This window comes from Scardinius erythrophthalmus, assembly GCF_964197995.2.
Source record: "Scardinius erythrophthalmus genome assembly, chromosome: 11".
In the NCBI taxonomy this organism is placed as follows: domain Eukaryota; kingdom Metazoa; phylum Chordata; class Actinopteri; order Cypriniformes; family Leuciscidae; genus Scardinius; species Scardinius erythrophthalmus.
In genome coordinates, this window is record NC_138231.1 from 26,408,484 (window position 1) to 26,435,047 (window position 26,564).

Sequence of the window (26,564 nt, forward strand, 5' to 3'; positions counted from 1 at the left end):
TAAATACAATATTGGCCTACCTGGTAAAAAGTTTTATATACTATTTTGATGTCCTTTTGGACACAAGAGGGCAGTATAGCCCTATGTTTGCTTTTTTGTTGAACCAAATAGCACTAAATAGCCTGTTTTAACTTTTTCATTCTTCTTGAATTGCAAAAACAGAATAAAATGGGTTTAGTTCGATATTTGTATACTTTTATATAGAAATAAATGGTATATAATTACATTTTTAGAAGATTTTTAGTGTTTCCTTTTTGGACATTACTTTAATCCCTCGCCATAGCAAAACCGTTTAAGATATTTATTATCCATTCACAATTTAGCATATTTAATGTAGTTTCATCATGTTGAAAAAGTTTGGTACGAATAAAATAAATAGTTTAAGAGGAGTGGCTAAAAATTCAGAGGCTGATTTAGCAAAAAAAATCACATTCAGACCAAAATAGCTGACTTCCTGATGGCCAGAGCTATTGAATGTAAATTAGAAAGTTGTCCGGCTTGATGAGAACAATATACAAACTATTTTTTCTTTACTGTAGTTAAAACTAACCCCCCCACTTTTGTCAAAAGCATGTTGAAAGTGACACACTTCCTGCTGCCAGTTGGTGGCGCTATAACTTTGACTCACAATAGCTACATCGATCTGATCGGCCTCTTACCACGAACACACTGCTGAAGTTTCATCAAGATCAGTTAATGTATGCAGAAGTTATTCCACTTCGTGTTTCTCTTTTCTCGCCATAAATTCGATTCCTCGCCACAGCCAAACCGTTCGAGATATCAAAAATCCGTTCGCAATTTAGCATCCTCAATGTCTTGACTTCATGCTGACTGAGTTTGGAGGTGATTGAATGAATTCTCTAGGAGGAGTACATCACATTCCACAGCAAGCGTTTTCCAAACAACCCATAATAGCCGACTTCCTGTTGGGCTGGCGTGAAACTTGACAGAGGGAAAGTTGTTCGGCCCCATGAAATCTATATGTGTACCGAGTTTCATATTAATTCATGCAAGCGTGTTTGATATATGGACCAAGTTTTCAGACCCTGTTCAAGAGGGCGCTGTTGAGCCCCCCTGCCACGCCCATTTCTGAAACTTTTCACATGTCTACTGGCTAATAAGTGTTATGTGTCTGTCGAGTTTCATCCAATTTCAAGCATGTTAAGAGTCTCAAACGCATCCGAAAAGAATATTAAAATTTGATGCGTTGCCACGGCAACAGTATCTAAGATATCAATAATCCTTTCACAGGTCTACATCTGCCGTGTGTTTACATTATACACATAAAGTTTGAAGCAAATCGTGTAAAATTAAGAGGGTGACTTCAAAGCATTTTGAAAGTGACACACTTCCTGCTGCCAGTTGGTGGCGCTATAACTTTGACTCACAGTAGTCACATCCTTGTGATCGGCCTCTTACAACAAACACACTGCGAAAGTTTCATCAAGATCAGTTAATGTATGCAGAAGTTATAACACACTTCCTGTGTCCCATTAATCGCCATAAATTCGTTTCCTCGCCACGGCCAAACCGTTCGAGATATCAAAAATCCGTTCGCAATTTAGCATCCTCAATGTCTTGACTTCATGCACACCTAGTTTGGTGGCGATCGGATGAATTCCCTAGGAGGAGTATTTCACATTCCATTGTATGCGTTTTCCAAACAACGTATAATAACCGACTTCCTGTTGGGCTGATGTAAAACTTAGAGCACGAAAGTTGTTCGGCCCGATGAGATCTATATGTGTACTGAGTTTCATATTATTACATGCAAGCGTGTCTGATTTATGGACCAAGTTTTCGGACCCCGTTCAAGGGGGCGCTGTTGAGCCCCCCTGCCACGCCCGGGTACCAGCTTCAGCCCGGCCCTAATGGCCGCGGGTTCTGACCTGTGTGCAAAGTTTCATGAGTTTTTGAGCATGTTAAAGGCCCCAAAAGCCCCCGAACCCTTGAAGAACAATAATAAATATAGCTGCGAGCAGCGATTACGGGCCCAAGCCGGAGGCACCGCAACCCCGGTGCCTTTAGTTACCTAAAGGCACCGGGGATGGCGGTGCCGCCGGCTTCGGCCCTCCATCGATGAAGAGTTCCGATGCAAAAGCCTCTAAGTGCCATCTGAAATTTTCTTCTTGAATGATAATTTTTATCAAGCTCGTATATTTAAGTTCAGTAATTTCACTTAAATGGCAATGCAAATTACCTATTAATTGTCATTTCAAGTGAAATTACTGAACTTAAATATACGAGCTTGATAAAAATGATCATTCAAGAAGAAAATTTCAGATGGCACTTAGAGGCTTTTGCATCTGAACTCTTCATATATATATATATATATATATATATATATATATATATATATATATATATATATATATATATATATATATATATATATATATATATATATATATAAAGACAGAAAATATTACTTGTCTTACCTTATTCTGATTTTATGATACACTCAAAATATTTCACAACATATCCTTTAAATTTAATGTAAAAATAAAAACGAAAGTAAGCCGTGTTGGTCTCACGTAACCCTCTCATTAGAATCAAAATGTTTCAACATTTGTAATGTATTTGGATGCTAAACTATTCTTTATTATATGCTTTGTACTTCACTCGTGTTCCAATATCGATGGAGAAAATCATCCTCTTCACACGCGCAAAAATGTGCTTGGAAACATCACAGTGGCGCAGTGCTTACTTTGAATGGTACAAATTGTACTACTGACTATTTAAACAGAGCAGTGTAATTTGTATATGTCAGGTTGACTATTTTATTATTATATTTTATTAGGGCTATAATGAACAGGCTGCGATGTCAAGATTGCAATTCTGGAAAGTGTGTGTGTGTGACGCGGTTGCGATTGAACAGTGGACACATAAAAACATAAATAAAATGTTTTAGTTCATTCGTACTTCCATAGGAATACATTGAAAATGCTCGTTCTACTCCGCACCATTATAAATGTCTGTGCGGACGTCTGTATTTTACCTTCGCTTTTAAGTTAGCGATTTAAAAACCTTCAGTGGTGTCACACATCGATTAACCGGTGGGAAAATTTTATCACAGTCAGATCCCTAATATATTTATATATAAATACAATAGGCCTACCTGAAAGAGAATTTTACTTGCCCGACCAGAGTATAGCCTGGTTAGAACGTCAATAACAAAAAAATAACTTGGGAATCACTAAAAAGAGAGATTATTCTAATTGCATTACATTTATTTTAAGTTGCAATCAACAGTTAATAATAAATGTACTGATCAATGTTAACAAGGTTGCACTGCTGAGGCTTGTGCAGCTTCTCCAGGAGAATTGTAAACAAATGAGCGCAGCACACAAAAAAGGAACCCAGTTAATAACATACTGACTATAAAAATTACAAATATGGAGTTTTTATATATTTTATAACATATGATAGAGTTAAGCAACCTCACTTGACGAGTAGGCTACTATTTCCTGAATGCAATCACGATTGAAACTGTGACATTGATTTCATACAACAGGTTAATAAACAGTTACAATTAAGTCACTTACATTTTAGATGCAATATTGACTGTTTTTGTTCTGTTTCAGCAGCAAAAATAGTGTTAAACAAAGATCACAGCAGAACCATCGAGCATCTCACAGCAACTTGTTTTCTCATTACTGAATGATTCAGCATTTTGAAACAGATCGGTTGACTCAAAGATTCAATGGTCAATCCATAAACATCTGTCTCAATCATAAATGACTCAGTCATTGGAACGAATCGTTTGAACGAATGAATCAATGACTCGCTCATTAAGATGGTCGCCTGGCGACACCTAATGGCGGTTTAGTGTTATGTTTAGAAGTATCATTCTTTCCAATGTGCACCATTATCAATGTCCGTGCGGACGTCTGTTTTTTACTTTCACTTTTATATTAGCGATTTAAAAGGACCCGCTCGTGTCACACGTCGATTAACCAATGGAAAAATACCCTCACAGTCATATACCTAAAAAAATTATTTTTAAATACAATAGGCCTACCTAGTAAAACGTTTTATATACTATTTTGATATCCTTTTGGACACAAGAGGGCAGTATAGCCCTATGTTTGCTTTTTGTTGAACCAAATAGCACTAAAGAGCCTGTTTTTAACTTTTTCATACTTCTTGAATTGCAAAAACGGAATAAAATAGGTTTAGTTCTAATATTTGTATAATTTTGTATAAAAATAAATGGTGTATAATTAAATTTTTAGAAGTTATGAGATGTTTCCTGCTTCCTTTTTGACATTAATTTAATCCCTCGCCATAGCAAAACCGTTTGAGATATTCAATATCAGTTTACAATTTAGCATCATTAATATATTTTTATCATGTTGAAAAAGTTTGGTGGGAATACAATAAATAGTTTAAGAGGAGTGGCTAAAAATTCAGAGGCTGATTTAGCAAAAAATCCATATTCAGACCAAAATATCTGACTTCCTGATGGCCGGAGCTGATGAATGTAAATTAGAAAGTTGTCCGGCTTCATGAGAACAATATAAAAACTATTTTTTTTCACTGTATTTAAAACTAACCCCCCCACTTTTGTCAAAAGCATGTTGAAAGTGACACACTTCCTGCTGCCAGTTGGTGGCGCTATAACTTTGACTCACAATAGTTACATCCATCTGATCGGCCTCTTACCACGAACACACTGCTGAAGTTTCATCAAGATCAGTTAATGTATGCAGAAGTTATTCCACTTCGTGTTTCTCTTTTCTCGCCATAAATTCGATTCCTCGCCACGGCCTTACCGTTCGAGATATCAAAAATCCGTCCGCAATTTAGCCTCCTCAAAGTCTTGACTACATGCACACCGAGTTTGGAGGGGACACGGTGAATTTTCTAGGAGGAGTACTTCACATTCCACAGCAAGCGTTTTCCAAACAACCCATAATAGCCGACTTCCTGTTGGGCTGGCGTGAAACTTGACAGAGGGAAAGTTGTTCGGCCCGATGAGATCTATATGTGTACCGAGTTTCATATTATTTCATGCAAGCGTGTTTGATATATGGACCAAGTTTTCAAACCCCGTTCAAGGGGGCGCTGTTGATCCCCCCTGCCACGCCCCTTTCTGAAACTTTTCACATGTCTACTGGCTAATAAGTGTTATGTGTCTGTCGAGATTCATCCAATTTCAAGCATGCTAAGAGTCTCAAAAGCATCAAAAAAGAATATTAAATTTTGAAGCGTTGCCACGGCAACAGTATCTAAGATATCAATCATCCTTTCGCAGGTCTACATCTGCAGTGTGTCTACATTATACACATAAAGTTTGAAGCAAATCGGGTAAAAATAAGAGGGTGATTTCAAAGCATTTTGAAAGTGACACACTTCCTGCTGCCAGTTGGTGGCGCTATAACTTTGACTCACAATAGTCACATCAATGTGATCGGCCTCTTACAACGAACACACTGCTGAAGTTTCATCAAGATCAGTTAATGTATGCAGAAGTTATAACACACTTCCTGTGTCCCATTATTCGCCATAAATTCGTTTCCTCGCCACGGCCAAACCGTTCGAGATATCAAAAATCCTTTCGCAATTTAGCATCCTCAATGTCTTGACTTCATTCACACCTAGTTTCGAGGGGATTGGATGAATTCTCTAGGAGGAGTATTTCAAATTCCAGAGCGTACGTTTTTCAAACAACCCATAATATCTAACTTCCTGTTGGGCGGAGCTAATAACATAGAGTGCGGAAGTTGTTCGGCCTGATGAGATCTATATGTGTACCGAGTTTCATACTAATACGTTCTTGTATGTGTCCAAGATTTCAGATTGCATTCTAGGTGGCGCTGTTGAGCACCCCTGCCACGCCCGGGTACCAGCTTCACCTCGGCCCTAATGGCCGCGGGTTCTGACCAGTGTGCAAAGTTTCATGAGTTTTCGAGCATGTTAAAGGCCCCAAAAGCCCCCGAACCCTTGAAGAACAATAATAATAATAATAAATATAGCTGCGAGCAGCGATTACGGGCCCAAGCCGGTGGCACCGCAACCCCGGTGCCTTTAGTTACCTAAAGGCACCGGGGTGGCGGTACCGCCGGCTTTGGCACTCCATCGCTGCTCGCAGCTATATTTATATATATATATATATATATATATATATATATATATATATATATATATATATATATATACATATACATACATACATACACACACATACATATATATGTATGTATATATATATATATATATATATATATATATATATATATATATATTGTTCAAAAGTTTGGGGTCAGTAAGATTTTTAATGTTTTTAGGAGAAGTCTCTTCTGCTCACCAAGGCTGCATTTATTGATTAAAAATACAAACAAAAACAGTAATATTGTGAAATATTATTCCAATTTAAAACAGCTGTTTTCAATTTTAAAATATTTTACACTGTAATTAATTTATGTGATCAAAGTTGAGTTTTCAGCATCATTACTCCAGTCTTCAGTGTCACATGATCCTTCAGAAATCATACTAATATGATGATTGATGCTCAATAAATATTCATTATTATTTTCAATGTTGAAAACAGTTGTGTACAGATTTTTTTTTTTTCAAAATGCTTTGATGAATGTAAAGTTCAAAAGAACAGCATATATTTCAAATATATATATTTTTAACATTATAAATGTCTTTACTGTAACTGTTGATCAGTTTAACTCATCCTTCATAAATAAAAGTACTGATTTATTTTATTTCTTTCCCCCAAAAATAAAATTTTAATTATTATTAACCACAAACTTTTGAGCGGTAGTGTTTAACGTTACAAAAGCTTTAGATTTCAGATAAATGCTGTTCTTTTGAACTTTCTATTCATCAAAGACTGTACACAACTGTTTTCGACATTTAAAATAATAATGAATGTTTCTTGAGTATCAATCATCATATTAGAATAATTTCTGAAGGATCATGTGACAGTGACGACTGGAGTAATGATGCTGAAAACTCAGCTTTGATCACAGGAATAAATAACAGTTTAAAATATATTAAAATAGAAAGCAGCTTTTTTAAATTGGAATACTATTTTACAATATTACTGTTTTTGTTTGTATTTTTAATCAAATAAATGCAGCCTTGGTGAGCAGAAGAAACTTCTCTGTTATGTGCGCGCCACAGACTGCACGCACGTCCGCTTAGAGTTCCGCCTTTTGCCTTCCGTCAATATTACGTTATTAGAAAAATATTTTTTTAGAGAATCGATTTTTTGACATTTGTGAATCGATTCAGAATCGTCCACGTCCGCATCGCGATGCATCTAAGAATCAATTTTTTCTCCCACCCCTAGATTTCATACAACAGGTTAATAAACAGTTACAATTAAGTCACTTACATTTTAGATGCAATGTTGACTGTTTTTGTTCTGTTTCAGCAGCGAAAATAGTTAAACAAAGATCACGGCAGAACCATCACGCATCACGTGTTTTCTCATAACTGAACGATTCAGCATTTTTAACGAATCGGTTGATCAAAGATTGAATGATCAATCCATAAACATCTGTCTTAATCATGATCGACTCATTCGAACGAATCGTTTGAACGAATGAATCAATGACTCGCTTATTAAGATGGATGCCTGGCGACACCTAATGGCGGTTTAGTGTTGTTTAAAAGCATCATTCTTTCCCACATGTGTGTGATTTGTGTGTGCAACATTATCATTATTTTTCTTTCACTATTATATTAGCGATTTAAAAGCACCCACTCGTGTCACACGTCGATTAACCGGTGGGAAAATATCCTCAGACACATACCTAATAAATGTATATTTAAATACAATATTGGCCTACCTGGTAAAAAGTTTTATATACTATTTTGATGTCCTTTTGGACACAAGAGGGCAGTATAGCCCTATGTTTGCTTTTTTGTTGAACCAAATAGCACTAAATAGCCTGTTTTTAACTTTTTCATTCTTCTTGAATTGCAAAAACAGAATAAAATGGGTTTAGTTGTGATATTTGTATACTTTTATATAGAAATAAATGGTATATAATTACATTTTTAGAAGATTTTTACTTTAATCCCTCGCCATAGCAAAACCGTTTGAGATATTTATTATCCATTCACAATTTAGCATATTTAATGTAGTTTCATCATGTTGAAAAAGTTTGGTACGAATAAAATAAATAGTTTAAGAGGAGTGGCTAAAAATTCAGAGGCTGATTTTGCAAAAAAATTCACATTCAGACCAAAATATCTGACTTCCTGATGGCCAGAGCTATTGAATGTAAATTAGAAAGTTGTCCGGCTTGATGAGAACAATATAGAAACTATTTTTTCTTTACTGTAGTTAAAAGTAACCCCCCCACTTTTGTCAAAAGCATGTTGAAAGTGACACACTTCCTGCTGCCAGTTGGTGGCGCTATAACTTTGACTCACAATAGCTACATCCATCTGATCGGCCTCTTACCACGAACACACTGCTGAAGTTTCATCAAGATCAGTTAATGTATGCAGAAGTTATTCCACTTCCGTGTTTCTCTTTTCTCGCCATAAATTCGATTCCTCGCCACAGCCAAACCGTTCGAGATATCAAAAATCCGTCCGCAATTTAGCATCCTCAAAGTCTTGACTACATGCACACCGAGTTTGAAGGGGACACGGTGAATTTTCTAGGAGGAGTATTTCACATTCCACAGCAAGCGTTTTCCAAACAACCCATAATAGCCGACTTCCTGTTGGTCTGGCGTAAAACTTGACCGGGGTAAAGTTGTTCAGCCCGATGAGATCTATATGTGTACCGAGTTTCATATTAATTCATGCGAGCGTGTTTGATATATGGATCAAGTTTTAGAACCCCGTTCAAGGGGGCGCTGTTGAGCCCCCCAGCCACGCCCGGGTACCAGCTTCAGCCCGGCCCTGATGGCCGTGGGTTCTGACCTGTGTGCAAAGTTTCAAGAGTTTTTGAGCACGTTAAGGACCCCAAAAGCCCCTGAAACCTTGATTAACAATTTAAAAGCAATAGTCAAATCCCCCCCTCCCCTCACACACACACAGACACAGAGAGAGGGAGAGAAAATTCTTCAGAAAATCCACATTCAAACCAAAATATCTCTCTTCCTGTTGGTCAGAGATGGTTCATGTAAATTAGAAAGTTGTCCGTCTTGATGAGAACAATACACATACCAAGTTTTGTGATTCTAGGAAAAACTAAACCCCCATTTTTGACTAAAGGTGGCGCTACTGAGCCATTCCACCACCCCCGTTTCTGAAACTTTGCACATGTCTACTGGCTAATAAATGTGATGTGTCTGTTGAGTTTCATGCAATTTCAAGTATGTTAAGAGTCTCAAAAGCATCAAAAAAGAATATTAAAGTTTGATGCGTTGCCACGGCAACAGTATCTAAGATATCAATAATCCTTTCACAGGTTTACATCTGCCGTGTGTCTACATTGTACACTTAAAGTTTGAAGCAAATCGGGTAAAAATAAGACACTGATTTCAAAGCATTTTGAAAGTGATGTACTTCCTGCTGCCTGTTGGTGGCGCTATAACTTTGACTCACAATAGTCACATCTGTGCGATCGGCCTCTTACAACGAACACACTGCTGAAGTTTCATCAAGATCAGTTAATGTATGCAGAAGTTATAACACACTTCCTGTTTCATTTTTTCGCCATAAATTTGTTTCCTCGCCACGGCCAAACCGTTCGAGATATCAAAAATCCGTCCGCAATTTAGCATCCTCTATGTCTTGACTTCATGCACACCGAGTTTGGAGGCGAATCGATGAATTCCCTAGGAGGAGTACATTAAATTCCACAGCATGCGTTTCCAAACAACGCTAAATAGCCAACTTCCTGTTTGGCTGGCGTAAAACTTAGAGCACGAAAGTTGTTCGGCCCGATGAGATCTATATGTGTACCGAGTTTCATATCATTACATGCAAGTGTGTTTGATTTATGGACAAGTGTTCGGATCCCGTTCCAGGGGGCGCTGTTGAGCCCCGCTGCCACGCCCGGGTACCAGCTTCAGCCCGGCCCTGATGGCCGCAGGTTCTGACCTGTGTGCAAAGTTTCAAGAGTTTTCGAGCACGTTAAGGGCCCCAAAAGCCCCTGAAACCTTGAAACACACTGAAATCAATTGGAAATTCCCTCCCACCCCTCACACACACAGAGACAGAGAGAGAGAGAGAGAAAATTCTCCAAAAAATCACATTCAAACCAAAATATCTGACTTCCTGTTGCTCTCAGCTAATAAGTGTGAATTAGAAAGTTGTCCGGTTTAATGAGAACAATATACATAGCGAGTTTAGTGACTCTATGTAAAACTAAGCCCCCATTTTTGACTAAAGGTGGCGCTACTGAGCCCCTCACCACGCCCGTTTCTGAAACTTTGCACATGTCTACTGGCTAATAAATGTGATGTGTCTGTCGAGTTTCATGCAATTTCAAGTATGTTAAGAGTCTCAAAAGCATCAAAAAAGAATATTAAAGTTTGATGCGTTGCCACGGCAACAGTATCTAAGATATAAATAATCCTTACACAGGTCTACATCTGCCGTGTGTCTACATTGTACACCTAAAGTCTGAAGCAAATCGGGTAAAAATAAGAGGGTGATTTCAAAGCATTTTGAAAGTGACACACTTCCTGCTGCCAGTTGGTGGCGCTATAACTTTGACTCACAATAGTCACATCCATGTGATCGGCCTCTTACAACGAACACACTGCGGAAGTTTCATCAAGATCAGTTAATGTATGCAGAAGTTATAACACACTTCCTGTTTATCTTTTCTCGCTATAAATTCGTTTCATCGCCACGGCCAAACCGTTCGAGATATCAAAAATCCGTCCGCAATTTAGCATCCTCAATGTCTTGACTTCATGCTGACCGAATTTGGTGTGGATCGGATCAATTCCCTAGGAGGAGTACATTAAATTCCACAGCATGCATTTTTCAAACAACCCATAATAGCTGACTTCCTGTTGGGCAGAGCTAATAACTTAGAGTGCGAAAGTTGTTCGGCCCGATGAGATCTATATGTGTACCGAGTTTCATACTAATACGTTCTTGTATGTGTCCAAGATTTAAGATTGTGTTCTAGGGGGCGCTGTTGAGCCCCCCTGCCACGCCCGGGTACCAGCTTCAGCCCGGCCCTAATGGCCGCGGGTTCTGACCTGCGTGCAAAGTTTCATGAGTTTTTGAGCACGTTAAAGGCCCCAAAAGCCCCCGAACCCTTGAAGAACAATAATAATAATAATAATAATTAAAGCTGCAAGCAGCGATGAAAGGGCCCTCGCACCCGTGCCATCAACACTCGGTGGCTTTAGGAAGACAGAGCATGGTTGGGAAATGTACATTTAAGGAGGTATATATAGTAAGAGTATGTCAAAGTCAGTTACAAAATGTTTTGTATAATGGTGATAATAGCATGCTTCATGACTCAGCTAAGTGTTGCTAGCATGTTTAGTCTGTTTCTAGCATGCTTAGTACACAATAATTATGTGGTTAGTACTGCATTACGGTGTTAACTATGTCAGTTTCTGTTGCCAGTAGGTGGCGTTATGGCTATAACTGAATATGAGCATGGATGTGTGTTCAGGACAGAACTCTTATCAAACGTGTGAAGTTTGGTGCAAATTGGACATTGCCTTCTTGAGTAACAACAAAGTCATGTTTCATTGAATTAGCATCATTTAGCACTCAGCTAAGTATTGCTAGCATGTTTTAACATGTTTCTAGCATGTTTAGAACTCAATGGCATTTTTAACATGTTGCTAGAACGGCATCAACGTGTTAAACATGTCACTTCCTGTTGCCAGTAGGTGGCGCTATTACTATAACTGAATTTGAGCATAGACATGTGTTCAGGCCATGATTCTTATCAAACGTGTGAAGTTTGGGGCAGATTGGACATTCCATGCCTGTGTTACAGCAAATTCCTATTTAATTGCAGCAATAGCATGCTTTAGCACTTAGCTAAGTGTTTGCTAGCATGTTTTAGCATGTTTCTAGTATGTTGTTAGCATGTTTAGCACTTGCTGGCACTTTTTTTATATGCTTTTATATGTCCACAACAGTGTTTAACATGTCACTTCCTGTTGCCAGCAGGTGGCACTATGACTGTAACTTAATATGAGCATGGTCATGTGTTCAGGACAGAACGTTTATTAAAAGTGTGAAGTTTGGCGCATATTGGACATTGCCTTCTTGAGTAACAACAACATCCTGTTTCATTGAATTAGCATGCTTTACCACTTAGCTAAGTATTGCTAGCATGTTTTAACATTAGCTAGCATGTTTTAACATGTTTCTAGCATGTTTAGACCTCAATGGCATTTTTAACATGTTGCTAGAATGGCATCAACGTGTTAAACATGACACTTCCTGTTGCCAGTAGGTGGCGCTATTACTATAACTGAATATTCTCATGTAGATGTGTTCAGGACAGAACGCTTATCAAAAGTGTGAAGTTTGGGGCAGATTGGACATTCCATGCCTGAGTTACAGCAAATTCCTATTTAATTGCAATAATAGCATGCTTTAGCACTTAGCTAAGAGTTTGCTAGCATGTTTTAGCATGCTTCTAGTATGTTGTTAGCATGTTTAGCACTTGCTGGCACTTTTTTATATGTTATTAGGAGTCCATAACAGTGTTAAACATGTCACTTCCTGTTGCCAGCAGGTGGCGCTATGACTATAACTGAATATGAGCATGGCCATGTGTTCAGGACAGAACTCTTATCAAACGTGTGAAGTTTGGGGCAGATTGGACATTCCATGCCTGAGTTACAGCAACTTCCTGTTTCATGGCGAAACATCAAAATTTGTAAGGCCGCCGAGGACCCGCCCTTCGACGAAAACTCAAGATCTTCGCAATTTAACGTCGCAAAGGCCTTAAGATTACACTCACCAAATTTGAAGATGATCAGATTAAAACTGTAGGAGGAGTTCGTTAAAGTACGAGGCCTGAAAATGGCAAAAACTGCACAAAAATCTGAGAGGAAGTTCAAAATGGCTGACTTCCTGTTGTGTTTAGGGCTATGCTCCAAGAGACTTTTTTGTAGGTATTAGGCCATTACACGTATGTACCGAATTTCGTGCACGTACGTGGAACGTTGCGGGAGGCGCACTCCGTTGAACATTTATAGGTGGCGCTATCGAGCCATTTTGCCCCGTCCAATTCTGAAACCTATATCATATGTAAATTTTCGCCAGTTCTGACGCGTGTGCAAAGTTTCGTGAGTTTTCGCGCATGTTTAGGCCCTCAAAAATGCAATTCAATGCGGAGAAGAAGAATAATAATAATAATTAAAGCTGCAAGCAGCGATGAAAGGGCCCTCGCACCCGTGCCATCAACACTCGGTGGCTTTAGGAAGACAGAGCATGGTTGGGAAATGTACATTTAAGGAGGTATATATAGTAAGAGTATGTCAAAGTCAGTTACAAAATGTTTTGTATAATGGTGATAATAGCATGCTTCATGACTCAGCTAAGTGTTGCTAGCATGTTTAGTGTGTTTCTAGCATGCTTAGTACACAATAATTATGTGGTTAGTACTGCATTAGTGTGTTAACCATGTCAGTTTCTGTTGCCAGTAGGTGGCGTTATGACTATAACTGAATATGAGCTTGGATGTGTGTTCAGGACAGAACTCTTATCAAACGTGTGAAGTTTGGTGCAAATTGGACATTGCCTTCTTGAGTAACAACAAAGTCATGTTTCATTGAATTAGCATGCTTTAGCACTTAGCTAAGCATTGTTAGCATGTTTTAACATGTTTCTAGCATGTTTAGAACTCAATGGCATTTTTAACATGTTGCTAGAACGGCATCAACGTGTTAAACATGTCACTTCCTGTTGCCAGTTGGTGGCGCTATTACTATAATTGAACATTCTCATGTAGATGTGTTCAGGCCATGACTCTTATCAAAAGTGTGAAGTTTGGGGCAGATTGGACATTCCATGCCTGAGTTACAGCAAATTCCTATTTAATTGCAATAATAGCATGCTTTAGCACTTGGCTAAGAGTTTGCTAGCATGTTTTAGCATGTTTCTAGTATGTTGTTAGCATGTTTAACACTTGCTGGCACTTTTTTATATGTTATTAGGAGTCCATAACAGTTTTGAACATGTCACTTCCTGTTGCCAGCAGGTGGCGCTATGACTGTAACTGAATATAAGCATGGTCATGTGTTCAGGACAGAACGCTTATCAAAAGTGTGAAGTTTGGGGCAGATTGGACATTCCATGCCTGAGTTACAGCAAATTCATATTTAATTGCAGTAATATCATTCTTTAGCACTTAGCTAAGTGTTTGCTAGTATGTTTTAGCATGTCTATAGTATGTTGGTAGGATGTTTAGCACCTACTGGCATTTTTTTATATGTTATTAGGAGTCAAGAACAGTGTTAAACGTCACTTCCTGTTGCCAGCAGGTGGCGCTATGACTATAACTAAATATGAGCATGGACATGTGTTCAAGAGATAACTCTTATCAAACGTGTGACGTTTGGGGTAGATTGTACATTGCCTTCTTGAGTAACAACAAAGTCCTGTTTCATTGAATTAGCATGCTTTAGCACTTAGCTAAGTATTGTTAGTATGTTTTAACATGTTTCTAGCATGTTTAGAAGTCAATGGCATTTTTAACATGTTGCTAGAATGGCATCAACGTGTTAAACATGACACTTCCTGTTACCAGTAGGTGGCGCTATTACTATAACTGAATATTCTCATGTAGATGTGTTCAGGACAGAACGCTTATCAAAAGTGTGAAGTTTGGGGCAGATTGGACATTCCATGCCTGAGTTACAGCAAATTCCTATTTAATTGCAATAATAGCATGCTTTAGCACTTAGCTAAGAGTTTGCTAGCATGTTTTAGCATGCTTCTAGTATGTTGTTAGCATGTTTAGCACTTGCTGGCACTTTTTTATATGTTATTAGGAGTCCATAACAGTGTTAAACATGTCACTTCCTGTTGCCAGCAGGTGGCGCTATGACTATAACTGAATATGAGCATGGTCATGTGTTCAGGACAGAACGTTTATTAAAAGTGTGAAGTTTGGCGCAGATTGGACATTGCCTTCTTGAGTAACAACAACATCCTGTTTCATTGAATTAGCATGCTTTAGCACTTAGCTAAGTATTGCTAGTATGTTTTAACATGTTTCTAGCATGTTTAGAAGTCAATGGCATTTTTAACATGTTGCTAGAATGGCATCAACGTGTTAAACATGACACTTCCTGTTACCAGTAGGTGGCGCTATTACTATAACTGAATATTCTCATGTAGATATGTTCAGGACAGAACGCTTATCAAAAGTGTGAAGTTTGGGGCAGATTGGACATTCCATGCCTGAGTTACAGCAAATTCCTATTTAATTGCAATAATAGCATGCTTTAGCACTTAGCTAAGAGTTTGCTAGCATGTTTTAGCATGCTTCTAGTATGTTGTTAGCATGTTTAGCACTTGCTGGCACTTTTTTATATGTTATTAGGAGTCCATAACAGTGTTAAACATGTCACTTCCTGTTGCCAGCAGGTGGCGCTATGACTATAACTGAATATGAGCATGGTCATGTGTTCAGGACAGAACTCTTATCAAACGTATGAAGTTTGGGGCAGATTGGACATTCCATGCCTGAGTTACAGCAACTTCCTGTTTCATGGCGAAACATCAAAATTTGTCAGGCCGCCGAGGACCCGCCCTTCGACGAAAACTCAAGATCTTCGCAATTTAACGTCGCAAAGGCCTTAAGATTACACTCACCAAATTTGAAGATGATCAGATTAAAACTGTAGGAGGAGTTCGTTAAAGTATGAGGCCTGAAAATGTCAAAAACTGCACAAAAATCTGGGAGGAAGTTCAAAATGGCTGACTTCCTGTTGGGTTTAGGGCTATGCTCCAAGAGACTTTTTTGTAGGTATTAGGTCATTACATGTATGTACCGAATTTCGTGCACGTACGTGGAACGTTGCGGGAGGCGCACTCCGTTGAACTTTTATAGGTGGCGCTATCGAGCCGTTTTGCCCCGTCCAATTCTGAAACCTATATCAGATGTAAATTTTCGCCAGTTCTGACGCGTGTGCAAAGTTTCGTGAGTTTTCGCGCATGTTTAGGCCCTCAAAAATGCAATTCAATGCGGAGAAGAATAATAATAATAATTAAAGCTGCAAGCAGCGATGAAAGGGCCCTCGCACCCGTGCCATCAACACTCGGTGGCTTTAGGAAGACAGAGCATGGTTGGGAAATGTACATTTAAGGAGGTATATATAGTAAGAGTATGTCAAAGTCAGTTACAAAATGTTTTGTATAATGGTGATAATAGCATGCTTCATGACTCAGCTAAGTGTTGCTAGCATGTTTAGTGTGTTTCTAGCATGCTTAGTACACAATAATTATGTGGTTAGTACTGCATTACTGTGTTAACCATGTCAGTTTCTGTTGCCAGTAGGTGGCGTTATGACTATAACTGAATATGAGCTTGGATGTGTGTTCAGGACAGAACTCTTATCAAACGTGTGAAGTTTGGTGCAAATTGGACATTGCCTTCTTGAGTAACAACAAAGTCATGTTTCATTGAATTAGCATGCTTTAGCACTTAGCTAAGCATTGTTAGCATGTTTTAACATGTTTCTAGCATGTTTAGAACTCAATGGCATTTTTAACATGTTGCTAGAACGGCATCAACGTGTTAAACATGTCACTTCCTGTTGCCAGTTGGTGGCGCTATTACTATAATTGAACATTCTCATGTAGATGTGTTCAGGCCATGACTCTTATCAAAAGTGTGAAGTTTGGGGCAGATTGGACATTCCATGCCTGAGTTACAGCAAATTCCTATTTAATTGCAATAATAGCATGCTTTAGCACTTGGCTAAGAGTTTGCTAGCATGTTTTAGCATGTTTCTAGTATGTTGTTAGCATGTTTAACACTTGCTGGCACTTTTTTATATGTTATTAGGAGTCCATAACAGTGTTAAACATGTCACTTCCTGTTGCCAGCAGGTGGCGCTATGACTGTAACTGAATATAAGCATGGTCATGTGTTCAGGACAGAACGCTTATCAAAAGTGTGAAGTTTGGGGCAGATTGGACATTCCATGCCTGAGTTACAGCAAATTCATATTTAATTGCAGTAATATCATTCTTTAGCACTTAGCTAAGTGTTTGCTAGTATGTTTTAGCATGTCTATAGTATGTTGGTAGGATGTTTAGCACCTACTGGCATTTTTTTATATGTTATTAGGAGTCAAGAACAGTGTTAAACGTCACTTCCTGTTGCCAGCAGGTGGCGCTATGACTATAACTAAATATGAGCATGGACATGTGTTCAAGAGATAACTCTTATCAAACGTGTGACGTTTGGGGTAGATTGTACATTGCCTTCTTGAGTAACAACAAAGTCCTGTTTCATTGAATTAGCATGCTTTAGCACTTAGCTAAGTATTGCTAGTATGTTTTAACATGTTTCTAGCATGTTTAGAAGTCAATGGCATTTTTAACATGTTGCTAGAATGGCATCAACGTGTTAAACATGACACTTCCTGTTACCAGTAGGTGGCGCTATTACTATAACTGAATATTCTCATGTAGATATGTTCAGGACAGAACGCTTATCAAAAGTGTGAAGTTTGGGGCAGATTGGACATTCCATGCCTGAGTTACAGCAAATTCCTATTTTATTGCAATAATAGCATGCTTTAGCACTTAGCTAAGAGTTTGCTAGCATGTTTTAGCATGCTTCTAGTATGTTGTTAGCATGTTTAGCACTTGCTGGCACTTTTTTATATGTTATTAGGAGTCCATAACAGTGTTAAACATGTCACTTCCTGTTGCCAGCAGGTGGCGCTATGACTATAACTGAATATGAGCATGGTCATGTGTTCAGGACAGAACGTTTATTAAAAGTGTGAAGTTTGGCGCAGATTGGACATTGCCTTCTTGAGTAACAACAACATCCTGTTTCATTGAATTAGCATGCTTTAGCACTTAGCTAAGTATTGCTAGTATGTTTTAACATGTTTCTAGCATGTTTAGAAGTCAATGGCATTTTTAACATGTTGCTAGAATGGCATCAACGTGTTAAACATGACACTTCCTGTTACCAGTAGGTGGCGCTATTACTATAACTGAATATTCTCATGTAGATATGTTCAGGACAGAACGCTTATCAAAAGTGTGAAGTTTGGGGCAGATTGGACATTCCATGCCTGAGTTACAGCAAATTCCTATTTAATTGCAATAATAGCATGCTTTAGCACTTAGCTAAGAGTTTGCTAGCATGTTTTAGCATGCTTCTAGTATGTTGTTAGCATGTTTAGCACTTGCTGGCACTTTTTTATATGTTATTAGGAGTCCATAACAGTGTTAAACATGTCACTTCCTGTTGCCAGCAGGTGGCGCTATGACTATAACTGAATATGAGCATGGTCATGTGTTCAGGACAGAACTCTTATCAAACGTATGAAGTTTGGGGCAGATTGGACATTCCATGCCTGAGTTACAGCAACTTCCTGTTTCATGGCGAAACATCAAAATTTGTCAGGCCGCCGAGGACCCGCCCTTCGACGAAAACTCAAGATCTTCGCAATTTAACGTCGCAAAGGCCTTAAGATTACACTCACCAAATTTGAAGATGATCAGATTAAAACTGTAGGAGGAGTTTGTTAAAGTATGAGGCCTGAAAATGTCAAAAACTGCACAAAAATCTGGGAGGAAGTTCAAAATGGCTGACTTCCTGTTGGGTTTAGGGCTATGCTCCAAGAGACTTTTTTGTAGGCATTAGGTCATTACATGTATGTACCGAATTTCGTGCACGTACGTGGAACGTTGCGGGAGGCGTACTCCGTTGAACTTTTATAGGTGGCGCTATCGAGCCGTTTTGCCCCGTCCAATTCTGAAACCTATATCAGATGTAAATTTTCGCCAGTTCTGACGCGTGTGCAAAGTTTCGTGAGTTTTCGCGCATGTTTAGGCCCTCAAAAATGCAATTCAATGCGGAGAAGAAGAATAATAATAATAATAATAATAATAAACAGAGCAATTCCAAGAGGGTCCTCACACCATCGGTGCTCGGGCCCTAAATATATATATATATATATATAAATATAGCTGCGAGCAGCGATTACGGGCCCAAGCCGGTGGCACCGCAACCCCGATGCCTTTAGTTACCTAAAGGCACCGGGGTGGCGGTGCCGCCGGCTTTGGCCCTTCATCGCTGCTCGCAGCTATATTTATATATATATATATATATATATATATATATATATATAATCTTGAATGTATTTTTTATCATGTTGAAAAAGTTTGGTGTGAATAAAATAAACCACTTAGGAGGAGTAACTAAAAACTCAGAGTCTGACATATCCAAAAAATCCACATTCAAACCAAAATATCTGACTTCCTGTTGCTCGGAGCTAATGACTGTAAATTAGAAAGTTGTCCGGCTCGATGAGACCAATATGCGTACTGATTTTTGTAACTGTGGGTAAAAGTAACCCCCCCACTTTTGATAAAAGCATTTTGAAAGTGACACACTTCCTGCTACCAGTTGGTGGCGCTATAACTTTGACTCACAATAGTTACATCCATCTGACCGGCCTCTTACCATGAACACACTGCTGAAGTTTCATCAAGATCAGTTAATGTATGCAGAAGTTATAACACTTCGTGTTTCTCTTTTCTCGCCATAAATTTGTTTCCTCGCCACGGCCAAACCGTTCGAGATATCAAAAATCCGTCCGCAATTTAGCATCCTCAATGTCTTGACTTCATGCACACCGAGTTTGGTGGCGATTGGATGAATTCTCTAGGAGGAGTAGTTCACATTCCACAGCAAGCGTTTTCCAAACAACCCATAATAGCTGACTTCCTGTTGGGCGGAGCTAATAACTTAGACTGCGGAAGTTGTTCGGCCCGATGAGATCTATATGTGTACCGAGTTTCATATTAATTCATGCAAGTGTGTTTGACATATGGACCAAGTTTTCAGACCGTGTTCAAGGGGGCGCTGTTGAGCCCCCTGCCACGCCCGGGTACCAGCTTCAGCCCGGCACTGATGGCCGTGGGTTCTGACCTGTGTGTAAAGTTTCAAGAGTTTTTGAGCACGTTAAGGACCCCAAAAGCCCCTGAAACCTTGATTAACAATATAAAAGCAATAGTCAAATCCCCCCCTCCCCTCACACACACAGAGACACAGAGAGAGGGAGAGAAAATTCTTCAGAAAATCCACATTCAAACCAAAATATCTCTTTTCCTGTTGGTCAGAGATCGTTAATGTAAATTAGAAAGTTGTCCGTCTTGATGAGAACAATACACATACCAAGTTTTGTTGCTGTTGATAAAACTAACCCCCCCCATTTATGACTAAAGGTGGCGCTACTGAGCCCCTCACCACGCCCGTTTCTGAAACTTTGCACAAGTCTACGGGCTAATAAGTGTGATGTGTCTGTCGAGTTTCATTCAATTTCAAGTATGTTAAGAGTCTCAAAAGCATCAAAAAACAATATTAAAGTTTGATGCGTTGCCACGACAACAGTATTAAAGATATCAAAAATCCTTTCACAGGTCTACATCTGCCGTGTGTTTACATTATACACATAAAGTTTGAAGCAAATCGGGTAAAAATAAGAGGGTGATTTCAAAGCATTTTGAAAGTGACACACTTCCTGCTGCCAGTTGGTGGCGCTATAACTTTGACTCACAATAGTCACATCCTTGTGTTCGGCCTCTTACAACGAACACACTGCTGAAGTTTCATCAAGATCAGATAATGTATGCTGAAGTTATAACACACTTCCTGTGTCCCTTATTCGCCATAAATTCGTTTCCTTGCCACGGCCAAACCGTTTGAGATATCAAAAATCCGTCCGCAATTTAGCATCCTCAATGTCTTGACTTCATGCACACCGAGTTTGGTGGGGATGGGATGAATTTTCTAGGAGGAGTAGTTCACATTCCACAGCAAGCGTTTTCCAAACAACCCATAATAGCCGACTTCCTGTTGGGCTGGCGTGAAACTTGACAGAGGGAAAGTTGTTCGGCCCGATGAGATCTATATGTGTACCGAGTTTCATATTAATTCATGCAAGCGTGTTTGATATATGGACCAAGTTTTCAGACCCCGTTCAAGGGGGCGCTGTTGAGCCCCCCTGCCACGCCCGTTTCTGAAACTTTTCACATGTCTACTGGCTAATAAATGTGATGTATCTGTCGAGTTTCATCCAATTTCAAGCATGCTAAGAGTCTCAAACGCATCCGAAAAGAATATTAAAGTTTGATGCGTTGCCACGGCAACAGTATCTAAGATATCAATAATTCTTTCACAGGTCTACATCTGCCGTGTGTCTACATTATACACATAAAGTTTGAAGCAAATCGGGTAAAATTAAGAGGGTGAATTCAAAGAATTTTGAAAGTGACACACTTCCTGCTGCCAGTTGGTGGCGCTATAACTTTGACTCACAATAGTCACATCCATGTGATCGGCCTCTTACAACAAACACACTGCTGAAGTTTCATCAAGATCAGTTAATGTATGCAGAAGTTATAACACACTTCCTGTGTCCCATTATTCGCCATAAATTTGTTTCCTCGCCACGGCCAAACCGTTTGAGATATCAAAAATCCGTTCGCAAGAATTCATCCTCAATGTCTTGACTTTATTCTCACCGAGTTTGGTGGCGATCGGATGAAATCCCTAGGAGGAGTATTTCACATTCCATTGTATGCGTTTTCCAAACAACGTATAATAACCGACTTCCTGTTGGGCTTTTGTAAAACTTAGAGCACGAAAGTTGTTCGGCCCGATGAGATCTATATGTGTACTGAGTTTCATATTATTACATGCAAGCGTGTTTGATTTATGGACCAAGTTTTCGGACCCCATTCCAGGGGGCGCTGTCGAGCCCCCCTGCCACGCCCCGGTACCAGCTTCAGCCCGGCCCTGATGGCCGCGGGTTCTGACGTGTGTGCAAAATTTCAAGAGTTTTTGAGCATGTTAAGGGCCCCAAAAGTGGCAAAAAGGCAAAAAAAAAAATAATGAAAAAAAAAAAAAAAATAATCCTTACGAAAACAATAGGGCCTCCGCCCTTTCAGGGCTTGGGCCCTAATAATAATAATTAAAGCTGCAAGCAGCGATGAAAGGGCCCTCGCACCCGTGCCATCAACACTCGGTGGCTTTAGGAAGACAGAGCATGGTTGGGAAATGTACATTCAAGGAGGTATATATAGTAAGAGTATGTCAAAGTCAGTTACAAAATGTTTTGTATAATGGTGATAATAGCATGCTTCATGACTCAGCTAAGTGTTGCTAGCATGTTTAGTCTGTTTCTAGCATGCTTAGTACACAATAATTATGTGGTTAGTACTGCATTACAGTGTTAACCATGTCAGTTTCTGTTGCCAGTAGGTGGCGTTATGGCTATAACTGAATATGAGCATGGATGTGTGTTCAGGACAGAACTCTTATCAAACGTGTGAAGTTTGGTGCAAATTGGACATTGCCTTCTTGAGTAACAACAAAGTCATGTTTCATTGAATTAACATTCTTTAGCACTTAGCTAAGCATTGTTAGCATGTTTTAACATGTTTCTAGCATGTTTAGAACTCAATGGCATTTTTAACATGTTGCTAGAACGGCATCAAAGTGTTAAACATGTCACTTCCTTTTGCCAGTAGGTGGCGCTATTACTATAACTGAATTTGAGCATAGACATGTGTTCAGGCCATGATTCTTATCAAATGTGTGAAGTTTGGGGCAGATTGGACATTCCATGCCTGAATTACAGCAAATTCCTATTTAATTGCAATAATAGCATGCTTTAGCACTTAGCTAAGAGTTTGCTAGCATGTTTTAGCATGTTTCTAGTATGTTGTTAGCATGTTTAGCACTTGCTGGCACTTTTTTATATGTTATTAGGAGTCCATAACAGTGTTAAACATGTCACTTCCTGCTGCCAGCAGGTGGCGCTATGACTGTAAGCATGATCATGTGTTCAGGACAGAACGCTTATCAAAAGTGTGAAGTTTGGGGCAGATTGGACATTCCTTGCCTGAGTTACAGCAAATTCATATTTAATTGCAGTAATATCATTCTTTAGCACTTAGCTAAGTGTTTGCTAGTATGTTTTAGCAAGTCTCTAGTATGTTGGTAGGATGTTTAGCACCTACTGGCATTTTTTTATATGTTATTAGGAGTCAAGAACAGTGTTAAACGTCACTTCCTGTTGCCAGCAGGTGGCGCTATGACTGTAACTGAATATAAGCATGGTCATGTGTTCAGGACAGAACGCTTATCAAAAGTGTGAAGTTTGGGGCAGATTGGACATTCCATGCCTGAGTTACAGCAAATTCATATTTAATTGCAGTAATATCATTCTTTAGCACTTAGCTAAGTGTTTGCTAGTATGTTTTAGCATGTCTCTAGTATGTTGGTAGGATGTTTAGCACCTACTGGCATTTTTTTATATGTTATTAGGAGTCAAGAACAGTGTTAAACGTCACTTCCTGTTGCCAGCAGGTGGCGCTATGACTATAACTAAATATGAGCATGGACATGTGTTCAAGAGATAACTCTTATCAAACGTGTGAAGTTTGGGGTAGATTGTACATTGCCTTCTTGAGTAACAACAAAGTCCTGTTTCATTGAATTAGCATGGTTTAGCACTTAGCTAAGTACTGCTAGCATGTTTTAACATGTTTCTAGCATGTATAGAACTCAATGGCATTTTTAACATGTTGCTAGAACGGCATCAAAGTGTTAAACATGTCACTTCCTGTTGCCAGTAGGTGGCGCTATTACTATAACTGAATTTGAGCATAGACATGTGTTCAGGCCATGATTCTTATCAAATGTGTGAAGTTTGGGGCAGATTGGACATTACATGCCTGAGTTACAGCAAATTCCTATTTAATTGCAGTAATAGCATGCTTTAGCACTTAGCTAAGTGTTTGCTAACATGTTTCTAGTATGTTGCTAACCTGTTTAGCACTTGCTGGCTCTTTTTTATATGTTATTAGGAGACCACAAGAGTGTTAAACATGTCACTTCCTGTTACCAGTAGGTGGCGCTATTACTATAACTGAATTTTCTCATGTAAATGTGTTCAGGACAGAACGCTTATCAAAAGTGTGAAGTTTGGGGCAGATTGGACATTCCATGCCTGAGTTACAGCAAATTCCTATTTAATTGCAATAATAGCATGCTTTAGCACTTAGCTAAGAGTTTGCTAGCATGTTTTAGCATGCTTCTATTATGTTGTTAGCATGTTTAGCACTTGCTGGCACTTTTTTATATGTTATTAGGAGTCCATATCAGTGTTAAACATGTCACTTCCTGTTGCCAGCAGGTGGCGCTATGACTGTAACTGAATATGAGCATGGTCATGTGTTCAGGACAGAACGCTTATCAAAAGTGTGAAGTTTGGGGCAGATTGGACATTCCATGCCTGAGTTACAGCAACTTCCTGTTTCATGGCGAAACATCGAAATTTGTCAGGTCGCCGAGGACCCGCCCTTTGACGAAAACTCAAGATCTTCGCAATTTAACGTCGCAAAGGCCTTAAGATTACACTCACCAAATTTGAAGATGATCAGATTAAAACTGTAGGAGGAGTTCGTTAAAGTACGAGGCCTGAAAATGGCAAAAACTGCACAAAAATCTGAGAGGAAGTTCAAAATGGCTGACTTCCTGTTGTGTTTAGGGCTATGCTCCAAGAGACTTTTTTGTAGGTATTAGGTCATTACATGTATGTACCGAATTTCGTGCACGTACGTGGAACGTTGCGGGAGGCGCACTCCGTTGAACTTTTATAGGTGGCGCTATCGAGCCATTTTGCCCCGTCCAATTCTGAAACCTATATCAGATGTAAATTTTCGCCAGTTCTGACGCGTGTGCAAAGTTTCGTGAGTTTTCGAGCATGTTTAGGCCCTCAAAAATGCAATTAAATGCGGAGAAGAAGAAGAAGAAGAATAATAATAATAATAATAATAAACAGAGCAATTCCAAGAGGGTCCTCACACCATCGGTGCTCGGGCCCTAATAATAATAATAAACAGAGCAATTCCAAGAGGGTCCTCACACCATCGGTGCTCGGGCCCTAATAATAAACAGAGCAATTCCAAGAGGGTCCTCACACCATCGGTGCTCGGGCCCTAATAATCCTAACGAAAACAATAGGGCCTTCGCCCCTTCAGGGCTTGGGCCCTAATAATAATCCTAACGAAAACAATAGGGCCTTCGCCCTTTCAGGGCTTGGGCCCTAATAATCCTAACGAAAACAATAGGGCCTTCGCCCTTTCAGGGCTTGGGCCCTAAATATAGCTGCGAGCAGCGATTACGGGCCCAAGCCGGTGGCACCGCAACCCCAGGCACCGGGATGGCGGTACCGCCGGAACATATATATATATGTATATATATATATATGTATTAGGGCTGACTTCTAATAGTCGAGGATTCGACGATTCGATTCGGAGAGGTCTGATTCGACTATGAACCTCATAGTCGAATAGCCTAACGTATTTTCCGCACTATAAGGCGCACTTAAAAGCCTTTAATTTTTTCAAAAAACGACAGTGCGCCTTATAATCCGGAGCGCCTTTATGGATCTGGCGCCTTATGTTAATGTCTGTAAAACAACTGCTGACTTAACCCTTGTTTATACTTTCGCCTGGCACCGGAGCACGAGCCTCTGCTGACTGCGCGCGCAACTCCTCAAACAGACGAGGCATTTATACTTGACGCAACTGTTTTGTTTTAGACTGAACACCAGACCATACAACTGATTTAGACGCGCAAACTGGGTGCCGGTGTGATGATGAGATGTACTAATATCCGTCTGCTCGGGCAGATTCGGGTCAAAGTCGTGCATCTTCGGATGCGGATGCGCGCGCGCTGTTAAGCCGAATCTGCCCGAGCAGACGGATATTCGTTTTTTATTACCTTCGCGCCATAGCTTCGCGCTCAGGCGGACGCGTCGAGTATAAACAAGGTTTTACAGCTCAGCCACTTGTTTTTTCATATTTTTTTGCAAGTGGTAGATCTTGGTTTATATTTGGACTTTGGATGTGATCTTATGAAAAGGTTGGTGACCACTGCATAACGCAAACCCAGTCAAACGTTTGACTGCAGTATCTTCTATTCTATGCGCCTTATAATCCGGTGCGCCCTATTTATGAAAACAGTTCTAAAATAGGCCATTCATTGAATGTGCGCCTTATAATCCGGTGCGCTTTATAGTGCGGAAAATATACGGTACATGGGCGTCAGTTTGGTTTGAAATGTGCTGGGGACAGAGACGCATTCGCATTTTCAGAAGGGCTGGGTACAAAAAAATATTTTCCGCTTTCGCGCAGGTCATGTTTTGAAAGACGATGTCCTGTAGCTTACTAATGTAAATAAATAAAAATGTATTTTATTTTAAAAATGTATCACCATGTGTTTCTTTTAGTTTTTTTAGCTCTTTTGTTTGAAATGGAAAAAATCTAGCTGCTATCTTAAAAAAACTAACCAAAAAAAAAAGGTTCGACTATCAGTCGACTACGGCCAAATCTAACGAATCAGATTCGACTATGAAAATCCTTAGTCGAAAACAGCC